This window comes from Schistocerca piceifrons, unplaced genomic scaffold, assembly GCF_021461385.2.
Source record: "Schistocerca piceifrons isolate TAMUIC-IGC-003096 unplaced genomic scaffold, iqSchPice1.1 HiC_scaffold_1692, whole genome shotgun sequence".
Lineage (NCBI taxonomy): Eukaryota > Metazoa > Arthropoda > Insecta > Orthoptera > Acrididae > Schistocerca > Schistocerca piceifrons.
The window spans coordinates 53,467-79,884 of record NW_025727559.1 but is presented as its reverse complement, the minus strand read 5'-3'; the positions used below and the strand labels follow the sequence as shown (position 1 = coordinate 79,884).

The following is a 26,418-nucleotide window of genomic DNA, read 5'->3' as shown; positions in this document are numbered from 1 at the left end:
TGTTTTATGTTGTAAAGTTGTTACCTTGTAACGATGTAATGTTAATAAATAAATTTATAAAGCTCACAAAAAAAAAAAAAAAAAAAACACGAAGCACGTCCTTCCGGCTCATAAGTTTTGGAACTCAGGATTGCGTTCGCGCTAACGTGACGAATTGTCAATAAAAAAAAAATGCGGCTGCTTTCGACCGAAAAGTAAGGTTTTGTGTGTGTTGGGATAAGAACCGAATGCGAATTCTGCCATGCGCCAACATTATATGGGCGCCAACGGCCATACCATGTTGAGTACACCGGTTCTCGTCCGATCACCGAAGTTAAGCAACATCGGGCGTGGTTAGTACTTGGATGGGTGACCGCCTGGGAACACCACGTGCTGTTGGCTCCCCTTCATTTACTTTTTTTTTTTTTTTTTATACCGCCCTCTTTCCATACCACCGTTGTGTTGTGACAAAGATTCTTGCTTAAGCATTTTAAACTACTGTAATGACCATAAAGTACGAAATTGCAGTAATTGTCTCAGTTTGAGGGAGAATGTGCTAACCAAGTTCGCCAGGAAGTCTTTGAAAACGACAAAACAGTACGAATCGGCAGATATGTTCTGAAATACGTCAGCGCCTGTTGTTGTGTAGCGGTGTACAATTCCTACTTCGATATGTAATCATAAAGTTATTCTTTAGTCGTCTCGTCTCGTCTCCTCATCTCCTGCAGACTTTTCTTGTGCTTGCGCTGTTATATGGGCCACGACCCGAGCGGCAGCGAGCGGCAGTCGGGACAAGTCGGGACGGGGACAGGGACAGCGATAGGAATGGTGCGAATGCACTGCAAATTACGCAAACACCTCGTCTGATGCGAGGAAGCTCACATCGCCAGCAGTGGCGCCCTCCAACAGGAACTTCCACACCCCGTACAGGCCATACGCCGGTCGGCCGCGCGCCAGCCATCCACTGGACACCAGGGACAAGATGCGTCTTCCGCGAGTGTCGAAGGCTGCACGCGCCAAGCGGATGACAGGAGGTGCAACGAGAAGCTGCGCGTCTCACACACACGGCGGCGCGCCCGCTAGTTCGGCAGTCGCTCTGCTGGCACGTCGGATTGCGGAAGGAAGTGCTTACAATTACAATTCTGTTCATGTTTTATGTTGTAAAGTTGTTACCTTGTAACGATGTAATGTTAATAAATAAATTTATAAAGCTCACAAAAAAAAAAAAAAAAAAAACACGAAGCACGTCCTTCCGGCTCATAAGTTTTGGAACTCAGGATTGCGTTCGCGCTAACGTGACGAATTGTCAATAAAAAAAAAATGCGGCTGCTTTCGACCGAAAAGTAAGGTTTTGTGTGTGTTGGGATAAGAACCGAATGCGAATTCTGCCATGCGCCAACATTATATGGGCGCCAACGGCCATACCATGTTGAGTACACCGGTTCTCGTCCGATCACCGAAGTTAAGCAACATCGGGCGTGGTTAGTACTTGGATGGGTGACCGCCTGGGAACACCACGTGCTGTTGGCTCCTCTTCATTTACTTTTTTTTTTTTTTTTATACCGCCCTCTTTCCATACCACCGTTGTGTTGTGACAAAGATTCTTGCTTAAGCATTTTAAACTACTGTAATGACCATAAAGTACGAAATTGCAGTAATTGTCTCAGTTTGAGGGAGAATGTGCTAACCAAGTTCGCCAGGAAGTCTTTGAAAACGACAAAACAGTACGAATCGGCAGATATGTTCTGAAATACGTCAGCGCCTGTTGTTGTGTAGCGGTGTACAATTCCTACTTCGATATGTAATCATAAAGTTATTCTTTAGTCGTCTCGTCTCGTCTCCTCATCTCCTGCAGACTTTTCTTGTGCTTGCGCTGTTATATGGGCCACGACCCGAGCGGCAGCGAGCGGCAGTCGGGACAAGTCGGGACGGGGACAGGGACAGCGATAGGAATGGTGCGAATGCACTGCAAATTACGCAAACACCTCGTCTGATGCGAGGAAGCTCACATCGCCAGCAGTGGCGCCCTCCAACAGGAACTTCCACACCCCGTACAGGCCATACGCCGGTCGGCCGCGCGCCAGCCATCCACTGGACACCAGGGACAAGATGCGTCTTCCGCGAGTGTCGAAGGCTGCACGCGCCAAGCGGATGACAGGAGGTGCAACGAGAAGCTGCGCGTCTCACACACACGGCGGCGCGCCCGCTAGTTCGGCAGTCGCTCTGCTGGCACGTCGGATTGCGGAAGGAAGTGCTTACAATTACAATTCTGTTCATGTTTTATGTTGTAAAGTTGTTACCTTGTAACGATGTAATGTTAATAAATAAATTTATAAAGCTCACAAAAAAAAAAAAAAAAACACGAAGCACGTCCTTCCGGCTCATAAGTTTTGGAACTCAGGATTGCGTTCGCGCTAACGTGACGAATTGTCAATAAAAAAAAAATGCGGCTGCTTTCGACCGAAAAGTAAGATTTTGTGTGTGTTGGGATAAGAACCGAATGCGAATTCTGCCATGCGCCAACATTATATGGGCGCCAACGGCCATACCATGTTGAGTACACCGGTTCTCGTCCGATCACCGAAGTTAAGCAACATCGGGCGTGGTTAGTACTTGGATGGGTGACCGCCTGGGAACACCACGTGCTGTTGGCTCCCCTTCATTTACTTTTTTTTTTTTTTTATACCGCCCTCTTTCCATACCACCGTTGTGTTGTGACAAAGATTCTTGCTTAAGCATTTTAAACTACTGTAATGAACATAAAGTACGAAATTGCAGTAATTGTCTCAGTTTGAGGGAGAATGTGCTAACCAAGTTCGCCAGGAAGTCTTTGAAAACGACAAAACAGTACGAATCGGCAGATATGTTCTGAAATACGTCAGCGCCTGTTGTTGTGTAGCGGTGTACAATTCCTACTTCGATATGTAATCATAAAGTTATTCTTTAGTCGTCTCGTCTCGTCTCCTCATCTCCTGCAGACGTTTCTTGTGCTTGCGCTGTTATATGGGCCACGACCCGAGCGGCAGCGAGCGGCAGTCGAGCAAAGTCGGGACAAGTCGGGACGGGAACAGGGACAGCGATAGGAATGGTGCGAATGCAATGCAAATTACGCAAACATCTCGTCTGATGCGAGGAAGCTCACATCGCCAGCAGTGGCGCCCTCCAACAGGAACTTCCACACCCCGTACAGGCCATACGCCGGTCGGCCGCGCGCCAGCCATCCACTGGACACCAGGGACAAGATGCGTCTTCCGCGAGTGTCGAAGGCTGCACGCGCCAAGCGGATGACAGGAGGTGCAACGAGAAGCTGCGCGTCTCACACACACGGCGGCGCGCCCGCTAGTTCGGCAGTCGCTCTGCTGGCACGTCGGATTGCGGAAGGAAGTGCTTACAATTACAATTCTGTTCATGTTTTATGTTGTAAAGTTGTTACCTTGTAACGATGTAATGTTAATAAATAAATTTATAAAGCTCACAAAAAAAAAAAAAAACACGAAGCACGTCCTTCCGGCTCATAAGTTTTGGAACTCAGGATTGCGTTCGCGCTAACGTGACGAATTGTCAATAAAAAAAAAATGCGGCTGCTTTCGACCGAAAAGTAAGGTTTTGTGTGTGTTGGGATAAGAACCGAATGCGAATTCTGCCATGCGCCAACATTATATGGGCGCCAACGGCCATACCATGTTGAGTACACCGGTTCTCGTCCGATCACCGAAGTTAAGCAACATCGGGCGTGGTTAGTACTTGGATGGGTGACCGCCTGGGAACACCACGTGCTGTTGGCTCCCCTTCATTTACTTTTTTTTTTTTTTTTTATACCGCCCTCTTTCCATACCACCGTTGTGTTGTGACAAAGATTCTTGCTTAAGCATTTTAAACTACTGTAATGACCATAAAGTACGAAATTGCAGTAATTGTCTCAGTTTGAGGGAGAATGTGCTAACCAAGTTCGCCAGGAAGTCTTTGAAAACGACAAAACAGTACGAATCGGCAGATATGTTCTGAAATACGTCAGCGCCTGTTGTTGTGTAGCGGTGTACAATTCCTACTTCGATATGTAATCATAAAGTTATTCTTTAGTCGTCTCGTCTCGTCTCCTCATCTCCTGCAGACTTTTCTTGTGCTTGCGCTGTTATATGGGCCACGACCCGAGCGGCAGCGAGCGGCAGTCGGGACAAGTCGGGACGGGGACAGGGACAGCGATAGGAATGGTGCGAATGCACTGCAAATTACGCAAACACCTCGTCTGATGCGAGGAAGCTCACATCGCCAGCAGTGGCGCCCTCCAACAGGAACTTCCACACCCCGTACAGGCCATACGCCGGTCGGCCGCGCGCCAGCCATCCACTGGACACCAGGGACAAGATGCGTCTTCCGCGAGTGTCGAAGGCTGCACGCGCCAAGCGGATGACAGGAGGTGCAACGAGAAGCTGCGCGTCTCACACACACGGCGGCGCGCCCGCTAGTTCGGCAGTCGCTCTGCTGGCACGTCGGATTGCGGAAGGAAGTGCTTACAATTACAATTCTGTTCATGTTTTATGTTGTAAAGTTGTTACCTTGTAACGATGTAATGTTAATAAATAAATTTATAAAGCTCACAAAAAAAAAAAAAAAAAAAACACGAAGCACGTCCTTCCGGCTCATAAGTTTTGGAACTCAGGATTGCGTTCGCGCTAACGTGACGAATTGTCAATAAAAAAAAAATGCGGCTGCTTTCGACCGAAAAGTAAGGTTTTGTGTGTGTTGGGATAAGAACCGAATGCGAATTCTGCCATGCGCCAACATTATATGGGCGCCAACGGCCATACCATGTTGAGTACACCGGTTCTCGTCCGATCACCGAAGTTAAGCAACATCGGGCGTGGTTAGTACTTGGATGGGTGACCGCCTGGGAACACCACGTGCTGTTGGCTCCTCTTCATTTACTTTTTTTTTTTTTTTTATACCGCCCTCTTTCCATACCACCGTTGTGTTGTGACAAAGATTCTTGCTTAAGCATTTTAAACTACTGTAATGACCATAAAGTACGAAATTGCAGTAATTGTCTCAGTTTGAGGGAGAATGTGCTAACCAAGTTCGCCAGGAAGTCTTTGAAAACGACAAAACAGTACGAATCGGCAGATATGTTCTGAAATACGTCAGCGCCTGTTGTTGTGTAGCGGTGTACAATTCCTACTTCGATATGTAATCATAAAGTTATTCTTTAGTCGTCTCGTCTCGTCTCCTCATCTCCTGCAGACTTTTCTTGTGCTTGCGCTGTTATATGGGCCACGACCCGAGCGGCAGCGAGCGGCAGTCGGGACAAGTCGGGACGGGGACAGGGACAGCGATAGGAATGGTGCGAATGCACTGCAAATTACGCAAACACCTCGTCTGATGCGAGGAAGCTCACATCGCCAGCAGTGGCGCCCTCCAACAGGAACTTCCACACCCCGTACAGGCCATACGCCGGTCGGCCGCGCGCCAGCCATCCACTGGACACCAGGGACAAGATGCGTCTTCCGCGAGTGTCGAAGGCTGCACGCGCCAAGCGGATGACAGGAGGTGCAACGAGAAGCTGCGCGTCTCACACACACGGCGGCGCGCCCGCTAGTTCGGCAGTCGCTCTGCTGGCACGTCGGATTGCGGAAGGAAGTGCTTACAATTACAATTCTGTTCATGTTTTATGTTGTAAAGTTGTTACCTTGTAACGATGTAATGTTAATAAATAAATTTATAAAGCTCACAAAAAAAAAAAAAAAAACACGAAGCACGTCCTTCCGGCTCATAAGTTTTGGAACTCAGGATTGCGTTCGCGCTAACGTGACGAATTGTCAATAAAAAAAAAATGCGGCTGCTTTCGACCGAAAAGTAAGATTTTGTGTGTGTTGGGATAAGAACCGAATGCGAATTCTGCCATGCGCCAACATTATATGGGCGCCAACGGCCATACCATGTTGAGTACACCGGTTCTCGTCCGATCACCGAAGTTAAGCAACATCGGGCGTGGTTAGTACTTGGATGGGTGACCGCCTGGGAACACCACGTGCTGTTGGCTCCCCTTCATTTACTTTTTTTTTTTTTTTATACCGCCCTCTTTCCATACCACCGTTGTGTTGTGACAAAGATTCTTGCTTAAGCATTTTAAACTACTGTAATGAACATAAAGTACGAAATTGCAGTAATTGTCTCAGTTTGAGGGAGAATGTGCTAACCAAGTTCGCCAGGAAGTCTTTGAAAACGACAAAACAGTACGAATCGGCAGATATGTTCTGAAATACGTCAGCGCCTGTTGTTGTGTAGCGGTGTACAATTCCTACTTCGATATGTAATCATAAAGTTATTCTTTAGTCGTCTCGTCTCGTCTCCTCATCTCCTGCAGACGTTTCTTGTGCTTGCGCTGTTATATGGGCCACGACCCGAGCGGCAGCGAGCGGCAGTCGAGCAAAGTCGGGACAAGTCGGGACGGGAACAGGGACAGCGATAGGAATGGTGCGAATGCAATGCAAATTACGCAAACATCTCGTCTGATGCGAGGAAGCTCACATCGCCAGCAGTGGCGCCCTCCAACAGGAACTTCCACACCCCGTACAGGCCATACGCCGGTCGGCCGCGCGCCAGCCATCCACTGGACACCAGGGACAAGATGCGTCTTCCGCGAGTGTCGAAGGCTGCACGCGCCAAGCGGATGACAGGAGGTGCAACGAGAAGCTGCGCGTCTCACACACACGGCGGCGCGCCCGCTAGTTCGGCAGTCGCTCTGCTGGCACGTCGGATTGCGGAAGGAAGTGCTTACAATTACAATTCTGTTCATGTTTTATGTTGTAAAGTTGTTACCTTGTAACGATGTAATGTTAATAAATAAATTTATAAAGCTCACAAAAAAAAAAAAAAACACGAAGCACGTCCTTCCGGCTCATAAGTTTTGGAACTCAGGATTGCGTTCGCGCTAACGTGACGAATTGTCAATAAAAAAAAAATGCGGCTGCTTTCGACCGAAAAGTAAGGTTTTGTGTGTGTTGGGATAAGAACCGAATGCGAATTCTGCCATGCGCCAACATTATATGGGCGCCAACGGCCATACCATGTTGAGTACACCGGTTCTCGTCCGATCACCGAAGTTAAGCAACATCGGGCGTGGTTAGTACTTGGATGGGTGACCGCCTGGGAACACCACGTGCTGTTGGCTCCCCTTCATTTACTTTTTTTTTTTTTTTTTATACCGCCCTCTTTCCATACCACCGTTGTGTTGTGACAAAGATTCTTGCTTAAGCATTTTAAACTACTGTAATGACCATAAAGTACGAAATTGCAGTAATTGTCTCAGTTTGAGGGAGAATGTGCTAACCAAGTTCGCCAGGAAGTCTTTGAAAACGACAAAACAGTACGAATCGGCAGATATGTTCTGAAATACGTCAGCGCCTGTTGTTGTGTAGCGGTGTACAATTCCTACTTCGATATGTAATCATAAAGTTATTCTTTAGTCGTCTCGTCTCGTCTCCTCATCTCCTGCAGACTTTTCTTGTGCTTGCGCTGTTATATGGGCCACGACCCGAGCGGCAGCGAGCGGCAGTCGGGACAAGTCGGGACGGGGACAGGGACAGCGATAGGAATGGTGCGAATGCACTGCAAATTACGCAAACACCTCGTCTGATGCGAGGAAGCTCACATCGCCAGCAGTGGCGCCCTCCAACAGGAACTTCCACACCCCGTACAGGCCATACGCCGGTCGGCCGCGCGCCAGCCATCCACTGGACACCAGGGACAAGATGCGTCTTCCGCGAGTGTCGAAGGCTGCACGCGCCAAGCGGATGACAGGAGGTGCAACGAGAAGCTGCGCGTCTCACACACACGGCGGCGCGCCCGCTAGTTCGGCAGTCGCTCTGCTGGCACGTCGGATTGCGGAAGGAAGTGCTTACAATTACAATTCTGTTCATGTTTTATGTTGTAAAGTTGTTACCTTGTAACGATGTAATGTTAATAAATAAATTTATAAAGCTCACAAAAAAAAAAAAAAAAAAAACACGAAGCACGTCCTTCCGGCTCATAAGTTTTGGAACTCAGGATTGCGTTCGCGCTAACGTGACGAATTGTCAATAAAAAAAAAATGCGGCTGCTTTCGACCGAAAAGTAAGATTTTGTGTGTGTTGGGATAAGAACCGAATGCGAATTCTGCCATGCGCCAACATTATATGGGCGCCAACGGCCATACCATGTTGAGTACACCGGTTCTCGTCCGATCACCGAAGTTAAGCAACATCGGGCGTGGTTAGTACTTGGATGGGTGACCGCCTGGGAACACCACGTGCTGTTGGCTCCCCTTCATTTACTTTTTTTTTTTTTTTATACCGCCCTCTTTCCATACCACCGTTGTGTTGTGACAAAGATTCTTGCTTAAGCATTTTAAACTACTGTAATGACCATAAAGTACGAAATTGCAGTAATTGTCTCAGTTTGAGGGAGAATGTGCTAACCAAGTTCGCCAGGAAGTCTTTGAAAACGACAAAACAGTACGAATCGGCAGATATGTTCTGAAATACGTCAGCGCCTGTTGTTGTGTAGCGGTGTACAATTCCTACTTCGATATGTAATCATAAAGTTATTCTTTAGTCGTCTCGTCTCGTCTCCTCATCTCCTGCAGACTTTTCTTGTGCTTGCGCTGTTATATGGGCCACGACCCGAGCGGCAGCGAGCGGCAGTCGGGACAAGTCGGGACGGGGACAGGGACAGCGATAGGAATGGTGCGAATGCACTGCAAATTACGCAAACACCTCGTCTGATGCGAGGAAGCTCACATCGCCAGCAGTGGCGCCCTCCAACAGGAACTTCCACACCCCGTACAGGCCATACGCCGGTCGGCCGCGCGCCAGCCATCCACTGGACACCAGGGACAAGATGCGTCTTCCGCGAGTGTCGAAGGCTGCACGCGCCAAGCGGATGACAGGAGGTGCAACGAGAAGCTGCGCGTCTCACACACACGGCGGCGCGCCCGCTAGTTCATCAGTCGCTCTGCTGGCACGTCGGATTGCGGAAGGAAGTGCTTACAATTACAATTCTGTTCATGTTTTATGTTGTAAAGTTGTTACCTTGTAACGATGTAATGTTAATAAATAAATTTATAAAGCTCACAAAAAAAAAAAAAAAACACGAAGCACGTCCTTCCGGCTCATAAGTTTTGGAACTCAGGATTGCGTTCGCGCTAACGTGACGAATTGTCAATAAAAAAAAAATGCGGCTGCTTTCGACCGAAAAGTAAGATTTTGTGTGTGTTGGGATAAGAACCGAATGCGAATTCTGCCATGCGCCAACATTATATGGGCGCCAACGGCCATACCATGTTGAGTACACCGGTTCTCGTCCGATCACCGAAGTTAAGCAACATCGGGCGTGGTTAGTACTTGGATGGGTGGCCGCCTGGGAACACCACGTGCTGTTGGCTCCCCTTCATTTACTTTTTTTTTTTTTTTTATACCGCCCTCTTTCCATACCACCGTTGTGTTGTGACAAAGATTCTTGCTTAAGCATTTTAAACTACTGTAATGACCATAAAGTACGAAATTGCAGTAATTGTCTCAGTTTGAGGGAGAATGTGCTAACCAAGTTCGCCAGGAAGTCTTTGAAAACGACAAAACAGTACGAATCGGCAGATATGTTCTGAAATACGTCAGCGCCTGTTGTTGTGTAGCGGTGTACAATTCCTACTTCGATATGTAATCATAAAGTTATTCTTTAGTCGTCTCGTCTCGTCTCCTCATCTCCTGCAGACTTTTCTTGTGCTTGCGCTGTTATATGGGCCACGACCCGAGCGGCAGCGAGCGGCAGTCGGGACAAGTCGGGACGGGGACAGGGACAGCGATAGGAATGGTGCGAATGCACTGCAAATTACGCAAACACCTCGTCTGATGCGAGGAAGCTCACATCGCCAGCAGTGGCGCCCTCCAACAGGAACTTCCACACCCCGTACAGGCCATACGCCGGTCGGCCGCGCGCCAGCCATCCACTGGACACCAGGGACAAGATGCGTCTTCCGCGAGTGTCGAAGGCTGCACGCGCCAAGCGGATGACAGGAGGTGCAACGAGAAGCTGCGCGTCTCACACACACGGCGGCGCGCCCGCTAGTTCGGCAGTCGCTCTGCTGGCACGTCGGATTGCGGAAGGAAGTGCTTACAATTACAATTCTGTTCATGTTTTATGTTGTAAAGTTGTTACCTTGTAACGATGTAATGTTAATAAATAAATTTATAAAGCTCACAAAAAAAAAAAAAAACACGAAGCACGTCCTTCCGGCTCATAAGTTTTGGAACTCAGGATTGCGTTCGCGCTAACGTGACGAATTGTCAATAAAAAAAAAATGCGGCTGCTTTCGACCGAAAAGTAAGATTTTGTGTGTGTTGGGATAAGAACCGAATGCGAATTCTGCCATGCGCCAACATTATATGGGCGCCAACGGCCATACCATGTTGAGTACACCGGTTCTCGTCCGATCACCGAAGTTAAGCAACATCGGGCGTGGTTAGTACTTGGATGGGTGACCGCCTGGGAACACCACGTGCTGTTGGCTCCTCTTCATTTACTTTTTTTTTTTTTTTTATACCGCCCTCTTTCCATACCACCGTTGTGTTGTGACAAAGATTCTTGCTTAAGCATTTTAAACTACTGTAATGACCATAAAGTACGAAATTGCAGTAATTGTCTCAGTTTGAGGGAGAATGTGCTAACCAAGTTCGCCAGGAAGTCTTTGAAAACGACAAAACAGTACGAATCGGCAGATATGTTCTGAAATACGTCAGCGCCTGTTGTTGTGTAGCGGTGTACAATTCCTACTTCGATATGTAATCATAAAGTTATTCTTTAGTCGTCTCGTCTCGTCTCCTCATCTCCTGCAGACTTTTCTTGTGCTTGCGCTGTTATATGGGCCACGACCCGAGCGGCAGCGAGCGGCAGTCGGGACAAGTCGGGACGGGGACAGGGACAGCGATAGGAATGGTGCGAATGCACTGCAAATTACGCAAACACCTCGTCTGATGCGAGGAAGCTCACATCGCCAGCAGTGGCGCCCTCCAACAGGAACTTCCACACCCCGTACAGGCCATACGCCGGTCGGCCGCGCGCCAGCCATCCACTGGACACCAGGGACAAGATGCGTCTTCCGCGAGTGTCGAAGGCTGCACGCGCCAAGCGGATGACAGGAGGTGCAACGAGAAGCTGCGCGTCTCACACACACGGCGGCGCGCCCGCTAGTTCATCAGTCGCTCTGCTGGCACGTCGGATTGCGGAAGGAAGTGCTTACAATTACAATTCTGTTCATGTTTTATGTTGTAAAGTTGTTACCTTGTAACGATGTAATGTTAATAAATAAATTTATAAAGCTCACAAAAAAAAAAAAAAACACGAAGCACGTCCTTCCGGCTCATAAGTTTTGGAACTCAGGATTGCGTTCGCGCTAACGTGACGAATTGTCAATAAAAAAAAAATGCGGCTGCTTTCGACCGAAAAGTAAGATTTTGTGTGTGTTGGGATAAGAACCGAATGCGAATTCTGCCATGCGCCAACATTATATGGGCGCCAACGGCCATACCATGTTGAGTACACCGGTTCTCGTCCGATCACCGAAGTTAAGCAACATCGGGCGTGGTTAGTACTTGGATGGGTGACCGCCTGGGAACACCACGTGCTGTTGGCTCCCCTTCATTTACTTTTTTTTTTTTTTTTTATACCGCCCTCTTTCCATACCACCGTTGTGTTGTGACAAAGATTCTTGCTTAAGCATTTTAAACTACTGTAATGACCATAAAGTACGAAATTGCAGTAATTGTCTCAGTTTGAGGGAGAATGTGCTAACCAAGTTCGCCAGGAAGTCTTTGAAAACGACAAAACAGTACGAATCGGCAGATATGTTCTGAAATACGTCAGCGCCTGTTGTTGTGTAGCGGTGTACAATTCCTACTTCGATATGTAATCATAAAGTTATTCTTTAGTCGTCTCGTCTCGTCTCCTCATCTCCTGCAGACTTTTCTTGTGCTTGCGCTGTTATATGGGCCACGACCCGAGCGGCAGCGAGCGGCAGTCGGGACAAGTCGGGACGGGGACAGGGACAGCGATAGGAATGGTGCGAATGCACTGCAAATTACGCAAACACCTCGTCTGATGCGAGGAAGCTCACATCGCCAGCAGTGGCGCCCTCCAACAGGAACTTCCACACCCCGTACAGGCCATACGCCGGTCGGCCGCGCGCCAGCCATCCACTGGACACCAGGGACAAGATGCGTCTTCCGCGAGTGTCGAAGGCTGCACGCGCCAAGCGGATGACAGGAGGTGCAACGAGAAGCTGCGCGTCTCACACACACGGCGGCGCGCCCGCTAGTTCGGCAGTCGCTCTGCTGGCACGTCGGATTGCGGAAGGAAGTGCTTACAATTACAATTCTGTTCATGTTTTATGTTGTAAAGTTGTTACCTTGTAACGATGTAATGTTAATAAATAAATTTATAAAGCTCACAAAAAAAAAAAAAAACACGAAGCACGTCCTTCCGGCTCATAAGTTTTGGAACTCAGGATTGCGTTCGCGCTAACGTGACGAATTGTCAATAAAAAAAAAATGCGGCTGCTTTCGACCGAAAAGTAAGATTTTGTGTGTGTTGGGATAAGAACCGAATGCGAATTCTGCCATGCGCCAACATTATATGGGCGCCAACGGCCATACCATGTTGAGTACACCGGTTCTCGTCCGATCACCGAAGTTAAGCAACATCGGGCGTGGTTAGTACTTGGATGGGTGACCGCCTGGGAACACCACGTGCTGTTGGCTCCCCTTCATTTACTTTTTTTTTTTTTTTTATACCGCCCTCTTTCCATACCACCGTTGTGTTGTGACAAAGATTCTTGCTTAAGCATTTTAAACTACTGTAATGACCATAAAGTACGAAATTGCAGTAATTGTCTCAGTTTGAGGGAGAATGTGCTAACCAAGTTCGCCAGGAAGTCTTTGAAAACGACAAAACAGTACGAATCGGCAGATATGTTCTGAAATACGTCAGCGCCTGTTGTTGTGTAGCGGTGTACAATTCCTACTTCGATATGTAATCATAAAGTTATTCTTTAGTCGTCTCGTCTCGTCTCCTCATCTCCTGCAGACTTTTCTTGTGCTTGCGCTGTTATATGGGCCACGACCCGAGCGGCAGCGAGCGGCAGTCGGGACAAGTCGGGACGGGGACAGGGACAGCGATAGGAATGGTGCGAATGCACTGCAAATTACGCAAACACCTCGTCTGATGCGAGGAAGCTCACATCGCCAGCAGTGGCGCCCTCCAACAGGAACTTCCACACCCCGTACAGGCCATACGCCGGTCGGCCGCGCGCCAGCCATCCACTGGACACCAGGGACAAGATGCGTCTTCCGCGAGTGTCGAAGGCTGCACGCGCCAAGCGGATGACAGGAGGTGCAACGAGAAGCTGCGCGTCTCACACACACGGCGGCGCGCCCGCTAGTTCATCAGTCGCTCTGCTGGCACGTCGGATTGCGGAAGGAAGTGCTTACAATTACAATTCTGTTCATGTTTTATGTTGTAAAGTTGTTACCTTGTAACGATGTAATGTTAATAAATAAATTTATAAAGCTCACAAAAAAAAAAAAAAAAACACGAAGCACGTCCTTCCGGCTCATAAGTTTTGGAACTCAGGATTGCGTTCGCGCTAACGTGACGAATTGTCAATAAAAAAAAAATGCGGCTGCTTTCGACCGAAAAGTAAGATTTTGTGTGTGTTGGGATAAGAACGAATGCGAATTCTGCCATGCGCCAACATTATATGGGCGCCAACGGCCATACCATGTTGAGTACACCGGTTCTCGTCCGATCACCGAAGTTAAGCAACATCGGGCGTGGTTAGTACTTGGATGGGTGACCGCCTGGGAACACCACGTGCTGTTGGCTCCCCTTCATTTACTTTTTTTTTTTTTTTTATACCGCCCTCTTTCCATACCACCGTTGTGTTGTGACAAAGATTCTTGCTTAAGCATTTTAAACTACTGTAATGACCATAAAGTACGAAATTGCAGTAATTGTCTCAGTTTGAGGGAGAATGTGCTAACCAAGTTCGCCAGGAAGTCTTTGAAAACGACAAAACAGTACGAATCGGCAGATATGTTCTGAAATACGTCAGCGCCTGTTGTTGTGTAGCGGTGTACAATTCCTACTTCGATATGTAATCATAAAGTTATTCTTTAGTCGTCTCGTCTCGTCTCCTCATCTCCTGCAGACTTTTCTTGTGCTTGCGCTGTTATATGGGCCACGACCCGAGCGGCAGCGAGCGGCAGTCGGGACAAGTCGGGACGGGGACAGGGACAGCGATAGGAATGGTGCGAATGCACTGCAAATTACGCAAACACCTCGTCTGATGCGAGGAAGCTCACATCGCCAGCAGTGGCGCCCTCCAACAGGAACTTCCACACCCCGTACAGGCCATACGCCGGTCGGCCGCGCGCCAGCCATCCACTGGACACCAGGGACAAGATGCGTCTTCCGCGAGTGTCGAAGGCTGCACGCGCCAAGCGGATGACAGGAGGTGCAACGAGAAGCTGCGCGTCTCACACACACGGCGGCGCGCCCGCTAGTTCGGCAGTCGCTCTGCTGGCACGTCGGATTGCGGAAGGAAGTGCTTACAATTACAATTCTGTTCATGTTTTATGTTGTAAAGTTGTTACCTTGTAACGATGTAATGTTAATAAATAAATTTATAAAGCTCACAAAAAAAAAAAAAAAAAAAACACGAAGCACGTCCTTCCGGCTCATAAGTTTTGGAACTCAGGATTGCGTTCGCGCTAACGTGACGAATTGTCAATAAAAAAAAAATGCGGCTGCTTTCGACCGAAAAGTAAGATTTTGTGTGTGTTGGGATAAGAACCGAATGCGAATTCTGCCATGCGCCAACATTATATGGGCGCCAACGGCCATACCATGTTGAGTACACCGGTTCTCGTCCGATCACCGAAGTTAAGCAACATCGGGCGTGGTTAGTACTTGGATGGGTGACCGCCTGGGAACACCACGTGCTGTTGGCTCCCCTTCATTTACTTTTTTTTTTTTTTTATACCGCCCTCTTTCCATACCACCGTTGTGTTGTGACAAAGATTCTTGCTTAAGCATTTTAAACTACTGTAATGACCATAAAGTACGAAATTGCAGTAATTGTCTCAGTTTGAGGGAGAATGTGCTAACCAAGTTCGCCAGGAAGTCTTTGAAAACGACAAAACAGTACGAATCGGCAGATATGTTCTGAAATACGTCAGCGCCTGTTGTTGTGTAGCGGTGTACAATTCCTACTTCGATATGTAATCATAAAGTTATTCTTTAGTCGTCTCGTCTCGTCTCCTCATCTCCTGCAGACTTTTCTTGTGCTTGCGCTGTTATATGGGCCACGACCCGAGCGGCAGCGAGCGGCAGTCGGGACAAGTCGGGACGGGGACAGGGACAGCGATAGGAATGGTGCGAATGCACTGCAAATTACGCAAACACCTCGTCTGATGCGAGGAAGCTCACATCGCCAGCAGTGGCGCCCTCCAACAGGAACTTCCACACCCCGTACAGGCCATACGCCGGTCGGCCGCGCGCCAGCCATCCACTGGACACCAGGGACAAGATGCGTCTTCCGCGAGTGTCGAAGGCTGCACGCGCCAAGCGGATGACAGGAGGTGCAACGAGAAGCTGCGCGTCTCACACACACGGCGGCGCGCCCGCTAGTTCATCAGTCGCTCTGCTGGCACGTCGGATTGCGGAAGGAAGTGCTTACAATTACAATTCTGTTCATGTTTTATGTTGTAAAGTTGTTACCTTGTAACGATGTAATGTTAATAAATAAATTTATAAAGCTCACAAAAAAAAAAAAAAACACGAAGCACGTCCTTCCGGCTCATAAGTTTTGGAACTCAGGATTGCGTTCGCGCTAACGTGACGAATTGTCAATAAAAAAAAAATGCGGCTGCTTTCGACCGAAAAGTAAGATTTTGTGTGTGTTGGGATAAGAACCGAATGCGAATTCTGCCATGCGCCAACATTATATGGGCGCCAACGGCCATACCATGTTGAGTACACCGGTTCTCGTCCGATCACCGAAGTTAAGCAACATCGGGCGTGGTTAGTACTTGGATGGGTGACCGCCTGGGAACACCACGTGCTGTTGGCTCCCCTTCATTTACTTTTTTTTTTTTTTTTATACCGCCCTCTTTCCATACCACCGTTGTGTTGTGACAAAGATTCTTGCTTAAGCATTTTAAACTACTGTAATGACCATAAAGTACGAAATTGCAGTAATTGTCTCAGTTTGAGGGAGAATGTGCTAACCAAGTTCGCCAGGAAGTCTTTGAAAACGACAAAACAGTACGAATCGGCAGATATGTTCTGAAATACGTCAGCGCCTGTTGTTGTGTAGCGGTGTACAATTCCTACTTCGATATGTAATCATAAAGTTATTCTTTAGTCGTCTCGTCTCGTCTCCTCATCTCCTGCAGACTTTTCTTGTGCTTGCGCTGTTATATGGGCCACGACCCGAGCGGCAGCGAGCGGCAGTCGGGACAAGTCGGGACGGGGACAGGGACAGCGATAGGAATGGTGCGAATGCACTGCAAATTACGCAAACACCTCGTCTGATGCGAGGAAGCTCACATCGCCAGCAGTGGCGCCCTCCAACAGGAACTTCCACACCCCGTACAGGCCATACGCCGGTCGGCCGCGCGCCAGCCATCCACTGGACACCAGGGACAAGATGCGTCTTCCGCGAGTGTCGAAGGCTGCACGCGCCAAGCGGATGACAGGAGGTGCAACGAGAAGCTGCGCGTCTCACACACACGGCGGCGCGCCCGCTAGTTCGGCAGTCGCTCTGCTGGCACGTCGGATTGCGGAAGGAAGTGCTTACAATTACAATTCTGTTCATGTTTTATGTTGTAAAGTTGTTACCTTGTAACGATGTAATGTTAATAAATAAATTTATAAAGCTCACAAAAAAAAAAAAAAACACGAAGCACGTCCTTCCGGCTCATAAGTTTTGGAACTCAGGATTGCGTTCGCGCTAACGTGACGAATTGTCAATAAAAAAAAAATGCGGCTGCTTTCGACCGAAAAGTAAGATTTTGTGTGTGTTGGGATAAGAACCGAATGCGAATTCTGCCATGCGCCAACATTATATGGGCGCCAACGGCCATACCATGTTGAGTACACCGGTTCTCGTCCGATCACCGAAGTTAAGCAACATCGGGCGTGGTTAGTACTTGGATGGGTGACCGCCTGGGAACACCACGTGCTGTTGGCTCCCCTTCATTTACTTTTTTTTTTTTTTTTATACCGCCCTCTTTCCATACCACCGTTGTGTTGTGACAAAGATTCTTGCTTAAGCATTTTAAACTACTGTAATGACCATAAAGTACGAAATTGCAGTAATTGTCTCAGTTTGAGGGAGAATGTGCTAACCAAGTTCGCCAGGAAGTCTTTGAAAACGACAAAACAGTACGAATCGGCAGATATGTTCTGAAATACGTCAGCGCCTGTTGTTGTGTAGCGGTGTACAATTCCTACTTCGATATGTAATCATAAAGTTATTCTTTAGTCGTCTCGTCTCGTCTCCTCATCTCCTGCAGACTTTTCTTGTGCTTGCGCTGTTATATGGGCCACGACCCGAGCGGCAGCGAGCGGCAGTCGGGACAAGTCGGGACGGGGACAGGGACAGCGATAGGAATGGTGCGAATGCACTGCAAATTACGCAAACACCTCGTCTGATGCGAGGAAGCTCACATCGCCAGCAGTGGCGCCCTCCAACAGGAACTTCCACACCCCGTACAGGCCATACGCCGGTCGGCCGCGCGCCAGCCATCCACTGGACACCAGGGACAAGATGCGTCTTCCGCGAGTGTCGAAGGCTGCACGCGCCAAGCGGATGACAGGAGGTGCAACGAGAAGCTGCGCGTCTCACACACACGGCGGCGCGCCCGCTAGTTCATCAGTCGCTCTGCTGGCACGTCGGATTGCGGAAGGAAGTGCTTACAATTACAATTCTGTTCATGTTTTATGTTGTAAAGTTGTTACCTTGTAACGATGTAATGTTAATAAATAAATTTATAAAGCTCACAAAAAAAAAAAAAAAACACGAAGCACGTCCTTCCGGCTCATAAGTTTTGGAACTCAGGATTGCGTTCGCGCTAACGTGACGAATTGTCAATAAAAAAAAAATGCGGCTGCTTTCGACCGAAAAGTAAGATTTTGTGTGTGTTGGGATAAGAACCGAATGCGAATTCTGCCATGCGCCAACATTATATGGGCGCCAACGGCCATTCCATGTTGAGTACACCGGTTCTCGTCCGATCACCGAAGTTAAGCAACATCGGGCGTGGTTAGTACTTGGATGGGTGACCGCCTGGGAACACCACGTGCTGTTGGCTCCTCTTCATTTACTTTTTTTTTTTTTTTTATACCGCCCTCTTTCCATACCACCGTTGTGTTGTGACAAAGATTCTTGCTTAAGCATTTTAAACTACTGTAATGACCATAAAGTACGAAATTGCAGTAATTGTCTCAGTTTGAGGGAGAATGTGCTAACCAAGTTCGCCAGGAAGTCTTTGAAAACGACAAAACAGTACGAATCGGCAGATATGTTCTGAAATACGTCAGCGCCTGTTGTTGTGTAGCGGTGTACAATTCCTACTTCGATATGTAATCATAAAGTTATTCTTTAGTCGTCTCGTCTCGTCTCCTCATCTCCTGCAGACTTTTCTTGTGCTTGCGCTGTTATATGGGCCACGACCCGAGCGGCAGCGAGCGGCAGTCGGGACAAGTCGGGACGGGGACAGGGACAGCGATAGGAATGGTGCGAATGCACTGCAAATTACGCAAACACCTCGTCTGATGCGAGGAAGCTCACATCGCCAGCAGTGGCGCCCTCCAACAGGAACTTCCACACCCCGTACAGGCCATACGCCGGTCGGCCGCGCGCCAGCCATCCACTGGACACCAGGGACAAGATGCGTCTTCCGCGAGTGTCGAAGGCTGCACGCGCCAAGCGGATGACAGGAGGTGCAACGAGAAGCTGCGCGTCTCACACACACGGCGGCGCGCCCGCTAGTTCGGCAGTCGCTCTGCTGGCACGTCGGATTGCGGAAGGAAGTGCTTACAATTACAATTCTGTTCATGTTTTATGTTGTAAAGTTGTTACCTTGTAACGATGTAATGTTAATAAATAAATTTATAAAGCTCACAAAAAAAAAAAAAAACACGAAGCACGTCCTTCCGGCTCATAAGTTTTGGAACTCAGGATTGCGTTCGCGCTAACGTGACGAATTGTCAATAAAAAAAAAATGCGGCTGCTTTCGACCGAAAAGTAAGATTTTGTGTGTGTTGGGATAAGAACCGAATGCGAATTCTGCCATGCGCCAACATTACATGGGCGCCAACGGCCATACCATGTTGAGTACACCGGTTCTCGTCCGATCACCGAAGTTAAGCAACATCGGGCGTGGTTAGTACTTGGATGGGTGACCGCCTGGGAACACCACGTGCTGTTGGCTCCCCTTCATTTACTTTTTTTTTTTTTTTTATACCGCCCTCTTTCCATACCACCGTTGTGTTGTGACAAAGATTCTTGCTTAAGCATTTTAAACTACTGTAATGACCATAAAGTACGAAATTGCAGTAATTGTCTCAGTTTGAGGGAGAATGTGCTAACCAAGTTCGCCAGGAAGTCTTTGAAAACGACAAAACAGTACGAATCGGCAGATATGTTCTGAAATACGTCAGCGCCTGTTGTTGTGTAGCGGTGTACAATTCCTACTTCGATATGTAATCATAAAGTTATTCTTTAGTCGTCTCGTCTCGTCTCCTCATCTCCTGCAGACTTTTCTTGTGCTTGCGCTGTTATATGGGCCACGACCCGAGCGGCAGCGAGCGGCAGTCGGGACAAGTCGGGACGGGGACAGGGACAGCGATAGGAATGGTGCGAATGCACTGCAAATTACGCAAACACCTCGTCTGATGCGAGGAAGCTCACATCGCCAGCAGTGGCGCCCTCCAACAGGAACTTCCACACCCCGTACAGGCCATACGCCGGTCGGCCGCGCGCCAGCCATCCACTGGACACCAGGGACAAGATGCGTCTTCCGCGAGTGTCGAAGGCTGCACGCGCCAAGCGGATGACAGGAGGTGCAACGAGAAGCTGCGCGTCTCACACACACGGCGGCGCGCCCGCTAGTTCGGCAGTCGCTCTGCTGGCACGTCGGATTGCGGAAGGAAGTGCTTACAATTACAATTCTGTTCATGTTTTATGTTGTAAAGTTGTTACCTTGTAACGATGTAATGTTAATAAATAAATTTATAAAGCTCACAAAAAAAAAAAAAAAAAAAACACGAAGCACGTCCTTCCGGCTCATAAGTTTTGGAACTCAGGATTGCGTTCGCGCTAACGTGACGAATTGTCAATAAAAAAAAATGCGGCTGCTTTCGACCGAAAAGTAAGATTTTGTGTGTGTTGGGATAAGAACCGAATGCGAATTCTGCCATGCGCCAACATTATATGGGCGCCAACGGCCATACCATGTTGAGTACACCGGTTCTCGTCCGATCACCGAAGTTAAGCAACATCGGGCGTGGTTAGTACTTGGATGGGTGACCGCCTGGGAACACCACGTGCTGTTGGCTCCCCTTCATTTACTTTTTTTTTTTTTTATACCGCCCTCTTTCCATACCACCGTTGTGTTGTGACAAAGATTCTTGCTTAAGCATTTTAAACTACTGTAATGACCATAAAGTACGAAATTGCAGTAATTGTCTCAGTTTGAGGGAGAATGTGCTAACCAAGTTCGCCAGGAAGTCTTTGAAAACGACAAAACAGTACGAATCGGCAGATATGTTCTGAAATACGTCAGCGCCTGTTGTTGTGTAGCGGTGTACAATTCCTACTTCGATATGTAATCATAAAGTTATTCTTTAGTCGTCTCGTCTCGTCTCCTCATCTCCTGCAGACTTTTCTTGTGCTTGCGCTGTTATATGGGCCACGACCCGAGCGGCAGCGAGCGGCAGTCGGGACAAGTCGGGACGGGGACAGGGACAGCGATAGGAATGGTGCGAATGCACTGCAAATTACGCAAACACCTCGTCTGATGCGAGGAAGCTCACATCGCCAGCAGTGGCGCCCTCCAACAGGAACTTCCACACCCCGTACAGGCCATACGCCGGTCGGCCGCGCGCCAGCCATCCACTGGACACCAGGGACAAGATGCGTCTTCCGCGAGTGTCGAAGGCTGCACGCGCCAGGCGGATGACAGGAGGTGCAACGAGAAGCTGCGCGTCTCACACACACGGCGGCGCGCCCGCTAGTTCATCAGTCGCTCTGCTGGCACGTCGGATTGCGGAAGGAAGTGCTTACAATTACAATTCTGTTCATGTTTTATGTTGTAAAGTTGTTACCTTGTAACGATGTAATGTTAATAAATAAATTTATAAAGCTCACAAAAAAAAAAAAAAAACACGAAGCACGTCCTTCCGGCTCATAAGTTTTGGAACTCAGGATTGCGTTCGCGCTAACGTGACGAATTGTCAATAAAAAAAAAATGCGGCTGCTTTCGACCGAAAAGTAAGATTTTGTGTGTGTTGGGATAAGAACCGAATGCGAATTCTGCCATGCGCCAACATTATATGGGCGCCAACGGCCATACCATGTTGAGTACACCGGTTCTCGTCCGATCACCGAAGTTAAGCAACATCGGGCGTGGTTAGTACTTGGATGGGTGACCGCCTGGGAACACCACGTGCTGTTGGCTCCCCTTCATTTACTTTTTTTTTTTTTTTTTTATACCGCCCTCTTTCCATACCACCGTTGTGTTGTGACAAAGATTCTTGCTTAAGCATTTTAAACTACTGTAATGACCATAAAGTACGAAATTGCAGTAATTGTCTCAGTTTGAGGGAGAATGTGCTAACCAAGTTCGCCAGGAAGTCTTTGAAAACGACAAAACAGTACGAATCGGCAGATATGTTCTGAAATACGTCAGCGCCTGTTGTTGTGTAGCGGTGTACAATTCCTACTTCGATATGTAATCATAAAGTTATTCTTTAGTCGTCTCGTCTCGTCTCCTCATCTCCTGCAGACTTTTCTTGTGCTTGCGCTGTTATATGGGCCACGACCCGAGCGGCAGCGAGCGGCAGTCGGGACAAGTCGGGACGGGGACAGGGACAGCGATAGGAATGGTGCGAATGCACTGCAAATTACGCAAACACCTCGTCTGATGCGAGGAAGCTCACATCGCCAGCAGTGGCGCCCTCCAACAGGAACTTCCACACCCCGTACAGGCCATACGCCGGTCGGCCGCGCGCCAGCCATCCACTGGACACCAGGGACAAGATGCGTCTTCCGCGAGTGTCGAAGGCTGCACGCGCCAAGCGGATGACAGGAGGTGCAACGAGAAGCTGCGCGTCTCACACACACGGCGGCGCGCCCGCTAGTTCATCAGTCGCTCTGCTGGCACGTCGGATTGCGGAAGGAAGTGCTTACAATTACAATTCTGTTCATGTTTTATGTTGTAAAGTTGTTACCTTGTAACGATGTAATGTTAATAAATAAATTTATAAAGCTCACAAAAAAAAAAAAAAAACACGAAGCACGTCCTTCCGGCTCATAAGTTTTGGAACTCAGGATTGCGTTCGCGCTAACGTGACGAATTGTCAATAAAAAAAAAATGCGGCTGCTTTCGACCGAAAAGTAAGATTTTGTGTGTGTTGGGATAAGAACCGAATGCGAATTCTGCCATGCGCCAACATTATATGGGCGCCAACGGCCATACCATGTTGAGTACACCGGTTCTCGTCCGATCACCGAAGTTAAGCAACATCGGGCGTGGTTAGTACTTGGATGGGTGACCGCCTGGGAACACCACGTGCTGTTGGCTCCCCTTCATTTACTTTTTTTTTTTTTTTTATACCGCCCTCTTTCCATACCACCGTTGTGTTGTGACAAAGATTCTTGCTTAAGCATTTTAAACTACTGTAATGACCATAAAGTACGAAATTGCAGTAATTGTCTCAGTTTGAGGGAGAATGTGCTAACCAAGTTCGCCAGGAAGTCTTTGAAAACGACAAAACAGTACGAATCGGCAGATATGTTCTGAAATACGTCAGCGCCTGTTGTTGTGTAGCGGTGTACAATTCCTACTTCGATATGTAATCATAAAGTTATTCTTTAGTCGTCTCGTCTCGTCTCCTCATCTCCTGCAGACGTTTCTTGTGCTTGCGCTGTTATATGGGCCACGACCCGAGCGGCAGCGAGCGGCAGTCGAGCAAAGTCGGGACAAGTCGGGACGGGGACAGGGACAGCGATAGGAATGGTGCGAATGCACTGCAAATTACGCAAACATCTCGTCTGATGCGAGGAAGCTCACATCGCCAGCAGTGGCGCCCTCCAACAGGAACTTCCACACCCCGTACAGGCCATACGCCGGTCGGCCGCGCGCCAGCCATCCACTGGACACCAGGGACAAGATGCGTCTTCCGCGAGTGTCGAAGGCTGCACGCGCCAAGCGGATGACAGGAGGTGCAACGAGAAGCTGCGCGTCTCACACACACGGCGGCGCGCCCGCTAGTTCGGCAGTCGCTCTGCTGGCACGTCGGATTGCGGAAGGAAGTGCTTACAATTACAATTCTGTTCATGTTTTATGTTGTAAAGTTGTTACCTTGTAACGATGTAATGTTAATAAATAAATTTATAAAGCTCACAAAAAAAAAAAAAAAAACACGAAGCACGTCCTTCCGGCTCATAAGTTTTGGAACTCAGGATTGCGTTCGCGCTAACGTGACGAATTGTCAATAAAAAAAAAAATGCGGCTGCTTTCGACCGAAAAGTAAGATTTTGTGTGTGTTGGGATAAGAACCGAATGCGAATTCTGCCATGCGCCAACATTATATGGGCGCCAACGGCCATACCATGTTGAGTACACCGGTTCTCGTCCGATCACCGAAGTTAAGCAACATCGGGCGTGGTTAGTACTTGGATGGGTGACCGCCTGGGAACACCACGTGCTGTTGGCTCCTCTTCATTTACTTTTTTTTTTTTTTTATACCGCCCTCTTTCCATACCACCGTTGTGTTGTGACAAAGATTCTTGCTTAAGCATTTTAAACTACTGTAATGACCATAAAGTACGAAATTGCAGTAATTGTCTCAGTTTGAGGGAGAATGTGCTAACCAAGTTCGCCAGGAAGTCTTTGAAAACGACAAAACAGTACGAATCGGCAGATATGTTCTGAAATACGTCAGCGCCTGTTGTTGTGTAGCGGTGTACAATTCCTACTTCGATATGTAATCATAAAGTTATTCTTTAGTCGTCTCGTCTCGTCTCCTCATCTCCTGCAGACTTTTCTTGTGCTTGCGCTGTTATATGGGCCACGACCCGAGCGGCAGCGAGCGGCAGTCGGGACAAGTCGGGACGGGGACAGGGACAGCGATAGGAATGGTGCGAATGCACTGCAAATTACGCAAACACCTCGTCTGATGCGAGGAAGCTCACATCGCCAGCAGTGGCGCCCTCCAACAGGAACTTCCACACCCCGTACAGGCCATACGCCGGTCGGCCGCGCGCCAGCCATCCACTGGACACCAGGGACAAGATGCGTCTTCCGCGAGTGTCGAAGGCTGCACGCGCCAAGCGGATGACAGGAGGTGCAACGAGAAGCTGCGCGTCTCACACACACGGCGGCGCGCCCGCTAGTTCATCAGTCGCTCTGCTGGCACGTCGGATTGCGGAAGGAAGTGCTTACAATTACAATTCTGTTCATGTTTTATGTTGTAAAGTTGTTACCTTGTAACGATGTAATGTTAATAAATAAATTTATAAAGCTCACAAAAAAAAAAAAAAACACGAATCACGTCCTTCCGGCTCATAAGTTTTGGAACTCAGGATTGCGTTCGCGCTAACGTGACGAATTGTCAATAAAAAAAAAATGCGGCTGCTTTCGACCGAAAAGTAAGATTTTGTGTGTGTTGGGATAAGAACCGAATGCGAATTCTGCCATGCGCCAACATTATATGGGCGCCAACGGCCATACCATGTTGAGTACACCGGTTCTCGTCCGATCACCGAAGTTAAGCAACATCGGGCGTGGTTAGTACTTGGATGGGTGACCGCCTGGGAACACCACGTGCTGTTGGCTCCCCTTCATTTACTTTTTTTTTTTTTTTATACCGCCCTCTTTCCATACCACCGTTGTGTTGTGACAAAGATTCTTGCTTAAGCATTTTAAACTACTGTAATGACCATAAAGTACGAAATTGCAGTAATTGTCTCAGTTTGAGGGAGAATGTGCTAACCAAGTTCGCCAGGAAGTCTTTGAAAACGACAAAACAGTACGAATCGGCAGATATGTTCTGAAATACGTCAGCGCCTGTTGTTGTGTAGCGGTGTACAATTCCTACTTCGATATGTAATCATAAAGTTATTCTTTAGTCGTCTCGTCTCGTCTCCTCATCTCCTGCAGACTTTTCTTGTGCTTGCGCTGTTATATGGGCCACGACCCGAGCGGCAGCGAGCGGCAGTCGGGACAAGTCGGGACGGGGACAGGGACAGCGATAGGAATGGTGCGAATGCACTGCAAATTACGCAAACACCTCGTCTGATGCGAGGAAGCTCACATCGCCAGCAGTGGCGCCCTCCAACAGGAACTTCCACACCCCGTACAGGCCATACGCCGGTCGGCCGCGCGCCAGCCATCCACTGGACACCAGGGACAAGATGCGTCTTCCGCGAGTGTCGAAGGCTGCACGCGCCAAGCGGATGACAGGAGGTGCAACGAGAAGCTGCGCGTCTCACACACACGGCGGCGCGCCCGCTAGTTCATCAGTCGCTCTGCTGGCACGTCGGATTGCGGAAGGAAGTGCTTACAATTACAATTCTGTTCATGTTTTATGTTGTAAAGTTGTTACCTTGTAACGATGTAATGTTAATAAATAAATTTATAAAGCTCACAAAAAAAAAAAAAAAACACGAAGCACGTCCTTCCGGCTCATAAGTTTTGGAACTCAGGATTGCGTTCGCGCTAACGTGACGAATTGTCAATAAAAAAAAAATGCGGCTGCTTTCGACCGAAAAGTAAGATTTTGTGTGTGTTGGGATAAGAACCGAATGCGAATTCTGCCATGCGCCAACATTATATGGGCGCCAACGGCCATACCATGTTGAGTACACCGGTTCTCGTCCGATCACCGAAGTTAAGCAACATCGGGCGTGGTTAGTACTTGGATGGGTGACCGCCTGGGAACACCACGTGCTGTTGGCTCCCCTTCATTTACTTTTTTTTTTTTTTTTATACCGCCCTCTTTCCATACCACCGTTGTGTTGTGACAAAGATTCTTGCTTAAGCATTTTAAACTACTGTAATGACCATAAAGTACGAAATTGCAGTAATTGTCTCAGTTTGAGGGAGAATGTGCTAACCAAGTTCG

At 48.3% G+C, this 26,418-nt stretch overlaps 24 non-coding genes across 24 annotated transcripts; all 24 read left to right on the top strand.

Annotated features, from left to right (window-relative positions):
• The first annotated feature begins 262 nt into the window (after positions 1-262).
• LOC124737091 lies at positions 263-381 on the top strand. The gene has a single exon (XR_007009460.1). It is a non-coding gene; the product is annotated as a 5S ribosomal RNA (ribosomal RNA).
• Positions 382-1,390: 1,009 nt separating this feature from the next.
• LOC124737090 lies at positions 1,391-1,509 on the top strand. The gene has a single exon (XR_007009459.1). It is a non-coding gene; the product is annotated as a 5S ribosomal RNA (ribosomal RNA).
• A 1,005-nt stretch (positions 1,510-2,514) lies between these two features.
• Positions 2,515-2,633, top strand: LOC124737089. The gene has a single exon (XR_007009458.1). It is a non-coding gene; the product is annotated as a 5S ribosomal RNA (ribosomal RNA).
• Positions 2,634-3,645: 1,012 nt separating this feature from the next.
• Positions 3,646-3,764, top strand: LOC124737088. The gene has a single exon (XR_007009457.1). It is a non-coding gene; the product is annotated as a 5S ribosomal RNA (ribosomal RNA).
• Positions 3,765-4,773: 1,009 nt separating this feature from the next.
• LOC124737086 lies at positions 4,774-4,892 on the top strand. The gene has a single exon (XR_007009456.1). It is a non-coding gene; the product is annotated as a 5S ribosomal RNA (ribosomal RNA).
• Positions 4,893-5,897: 1,005 nt separating this feature from the next.
• On the top strand, positions 5,898-6,016 carry LOC124737085. Its single transcript, XR_007009455.1, has one exon. It is a non-coding gene; the product is annotated as a 5S ribosomal RNA (ribosomal RNA).
• A 1,012-nt stretch (positions 6,017-7,028) lies between these two features.
• Positions 7,029-7,147, top strand: LOC124737084. Its single transcript, XR_007009454.1, has one exon. It is a non-coding gene; the product is annotated as a 5S ribosomal RNA (ribosomal RNA).
• Positions 7,148-8,156: 1,009 nt separating this feature from the next.
• On the top strand, positions 8,157-8,275 carry LOC124737082. Its single transcript, XR_007009452.1, has one exon. It is a non-coding gene; the product is annotated as a 5S ribosomal RNA (ribosomal RNA).
• Positions 8,276-9,278: 1,003 nt separating this feature from the next.
• LOC124737105 lies at positions 9,279-9,397 on the top strand. Its single transcript, XR_007009473.1, has one exon. It is a non-coding gene; the product is annotated as a 5S ribosomal RNA (ribosomal RNA).
• Positions 9,398-10,400: 1,003 nt separating this feature from the next.
• Positions 10,401-10,519, top strand: LOC124737081. The gene has a single exon (XR_007009451.1). It is a non-coding gene; the product is annotated as a 5S ribosomal RNA (ribosomal RNA).
• A 1,003-nt stretch (positions 10,520-11,522) lies between these two features.
• LOC124737080 lies at positions 11,523-11,641 on the top strand. Its single transcript, XR_007009450.1, has one exon. It is a non-coding gene; the product is annotated as a 5S ribosomal RNA (ribosomal RNA).
• A 1,004-nt stretch (positions 11,642-12,645) lies between these two features.
• Positions 12,646-12,764, top strand: LOC124737079. The gene has a single exon (XR_007009449.1). It is a non-coding gene; the product is annotated as a 5S ribosomal RNA (ribosomal RNA).
• A 1,004-nt stretch (positions 12,765-13,768) lies between these two features.
• Positions 13,769-13,887, top strand: LOC124737078. The gene has a single exon (XR_007009448.1). It is a non-coding gene; the product is annotated as a 5S ribosomal RNA (ribosomal RNA).
• Positions 13,888-14,895: 1,008 nt separating this feature from the next.
• LOC124737158 lies at positions 14,896-15,014 on the top strand. The gene has a single exon (XR_007009521.1). It is a non-coding gene; the product is annotated as a 5S ribosomal RNA (ribosomal RNA).
• A 1,002-nt stretch (positions 15,015-16,016) lies between these two features.
• LOC124737157 lies at positions 16,017-16,135 on the top strand. Its single transcript, XR_007009520.1, has one exon. It is a non-coding gene; the product is annotated as a 5S ribosomal RNA (ribosomal RNA).
• Positions 16,136-17,138: 1,003 nt separating this feature from the next.
• On the top strand, positions 17,139-17,257 carry LOC124737156. Its single transcript, XR_007009519.1, has one exon. It is a non-coding gene; the product is annotated as a 5S ribosomal RNA (ribosomal RNA).
• A 1,004-nt stretch (positions 17,258-18,261) lies between these two features.
• On the top strand, positions 18,262-18,380 carry LOC124737104. The gene has a single exon (XR_007009472.1). It is a non-coding gene; the product is annotated as a 5S ribosomal RNA (ribosomal RNA).
• Positions 18,381-19,383: 1,003 nt separating this feature from the next.
• Positions 19,384-19,502, top strand: LOC124737155. The gene has a single exon (XR_007009518.1). It is a non-coding gene; the product is annotated as a 5S ribosomal RNA (ribosomal RNA).
• A 1,007-nt stretch (positions 19,503-20,509) lies between these two features.
• Positions 20,510-20,628, top strand: LOC124737154. Its single transcript, XR_007009517.1, has one exon. It is a non-coding gene; the product is annotated as a 5S ribosomal RNA (ribosomal RNA).
• A 1,002-nt stretch (positions 20,629-21,630) lies between these two features.
• LOC124737151 lies at positions 21,631-21,749 on the top strand. Its single transcript, XR_007009515.1, has one exon. It is a non-coding gene; the product is annotated as a 5S ribosomal RNA (ribosomal RNA).
• A 1,006-nt stretch (positions 21,750-22,755) lies between these two features.
• Positions 22,756-22,874, top strand: LOC124737150. Its single transcript, XR_007009514.1, has one exon. It is a non-coding gene; the product is annotated as a 5S ribosomal RNA (ribosomal RNA).
• A 1,016-nt stretch (positions 22,875-23,890) lies between these two features.
• On the top strand, positions 23,891-24,009 carry LOC124737149. The gene has a single exon (XR_007009513.1). It is a non-coding gene; the product is annotated as a 5S ribosomal RNA (ribosomal RNA).
• Positions 24,010-25,011: 1,002 nt separating this feature from the next.
• LOC124737148 lies at positions 25,012-25,130 on the top strand. The gene has a single exon (XR_007009512.1). It is a non-coding gene; the product is annotated as a 5S ribosomal RNA (ribosomal RNA).
• Positions 25,131-26,133: 1,003 nt separating this feature from the next.
• On the top strand, positions 26,134-26,252 carry LOC124737147. The gene has a single exon (XR_007009511.1). It is a non-coding gene; the product is annotated as a 5S ribosomal RNA (ribosomal RNA).
• Positions 26,253-26,418: the final 166 nt, after the last annotated feature.